Consider the following 2204-nt stretch of genomic DNA (forward strand, 5'->3'; position numbering starts at 1 on the left):
TGTCATGTCTATTTTTTTTTTTTTAATATAAACAATGTGTTCTTTGTGTATAAAACAGTACAGTATAATATGAGGGTGGTTCCGGCTGCTACTTCGCATAGGCTGTATGACAACAAAGAGGTCCCGGCTTTGTTGTTATTGTTGTTGTTGTTGTTCAAACGTTTTGCATCTTCAATCATTCAAATTTTCAATGTCTTGATTTCTCGACCATTTAAAATTCGACCTCACTAATCCAACAAACGTGCGAACAAAAGCATTCCACCCGTGACAACAAAGACTGTATAATAAAGACTGGCCTTACTCCAACTGGACCATAATAGTAGTAGTAGTAGTAGTAGTAGTAGTAGTAGTAGTAGTAGTAGTAGTAGTAGTAATTATAATAATAAGTCAAGCAAATGGAAATCCCCGGGAAAGATAAAATTCCTAACTTCTGGTTGAATACCTTGCCAGAGAGCCATGTACTGCTAACAAAACTTTACAACAATGCTTTGCAACAACCTAGTATGATTCCCTTTTGGTTCGTTAATGGTGTAACTTTCCTACTTCCAAAAAAAATGAAGAAACAAATGAACCAAAAAAATTATAGACCCATAACCTACTTAGCAACAATGTATAAGATGCTAACATCTGTCTTGACTGAATATACCTACAGCTTTTTTTAATAGAAAATGGCATATTCCCTAATGAGCAAAAATGATGTAAATGTGGGTCCTATGGTTGTAAAGATCAGCTACTCATCAATAAGATGATCTTGGAAGATTGTCTCAAACGACACAAAAAACTTGTCGATAACCTCGATAGAGTAGAAAGTTTTTGATAGCCTACCACATAGCTGAATTAAGAAATGTCTGCAGATGTATAAAATAGCCCCTACTCAGCGAACTTCTTGTTTGAACAGTGACAATGAATCTCTCAATGCTGGAGATGTATTTCATGTGGCATTTTCCAGGGTGACTCTCTATCACCACTCCTTTTTTGTCTGGCCTTAATACCTCTGTCGAAATTGCTCCATGATGAATAATACGGCTGTAAAATGTTTGATAAAAATATAAATCATCTCATTTACATGGATGATTTAAAGCTCTTTGCAAAAAGTTACCAACAGCTACAGGGCTTAATAGCGATTGTTAAATAATACAGTGATGACATCAGGATGCAATTTGGCCTCGATAAATGTGCAAAAGCTACCTTTATCAAAGGAAAAATGACAGAAACATCCAGTGTTTATCTTGATCAGCAAAATGTCATAAAGGAGTTAGAACCAGCGGAGAGCTACAAATACCTAGGGGTATTTGAGGGGGACGGAATCAAACATTCGATAATGAGGGAAAGGATCAGAAGAGAATGTTATAGCAGGGTAAGGGCAATACTCAAGACAGTGCTGAATGCAAGAAACAGGATCGAAGCGATTAATACTTTAGTCAAACCAGTCGTGACTTACAGTTTCAATATCGTTAACTGGTCAATTACTGAAATATGTAATCTTGACAAAAAAATACGAAAATTGTTGACAATGCATAAAATGCATTACCCTAAGGCAGATATAGAACGACTTTATCTGCCAAGAAAAGAGGGTGGCCGTGGACTTTTACAACTGGAATTAACGATGAGGATCGCCACAATTAACCTAGACACCTACCTGAAAAAAATCCTAACTTCTGAGAACGAAAAGACGGACGAAATACCGTTAAGCATTTTGCCAGACGTACTTTGTGGTAGGGGAACGAAAGTATATGCCCCAGCCTATTAGCGTGTATTATGTATTTAGCATGCCTAACGTTCTGGCTGGCAAGCTCTTTTCCTTGCACTCACATTATTAACGTTAAATAAGGTATGAAGTTGCTCATGTATAATCACGGATCACTACTGACTGACAAAATATTTAGGACAAACATCGGTAATGATCAGTTAAAGCGCTGCTGGAATTTTCGTTAACAACGGAGTGGTTGGTGGCTGGTATCTCTACTCGTTATCGCACTGTCTGATTCGTTTATTCATTTATTAGCTCATTTATTTATCTGGTTACTCTTTTACTTGTTTCAGTCATTTGACCGCGGCCATGCTGGAGTACCGCCTTTAGTCGAAACAAATCGACCCCCAGGACTTATTCTTTTGTAAGCCTAGTACCTATTCTATCGGTCTCTTTTGCCGAAACATACATACATACATACATATGTATGTATGTATGTATGTATATGTGTGTG

At 37.1% G+C, this 2204-nt stretch overlaps 1 protein-coding gene across 1 annotated transcript in view; it reads left to right on the plus strand.

Moving 5' to 3' along the window:
* The window catches only part of LOC106880815 (soma ferritin-like), an 18972-nt gene that overhangs the window by 1159 nt on the left and 15609 nt on the right, over window positions 1-2204 (plus strand). The gene's annotated exons all lie outside the window — the stretch shown is intronic.

The sequence above is a fragment of the Octopus bimaculoides genome, chromosome 14 (assembly GCF_001194135.2).
Source record: "Octopus bimaculoides isolate UCB-OBI-ISO-001 chromosome 14, ASM119413v2, whole genome shotgun sequence".
NCBI lineage: Eukaryota > Metazoa > Mollusca > Cephalopoda > Octopoda > Octopodidae > Octopus > Octopus bimaculoides.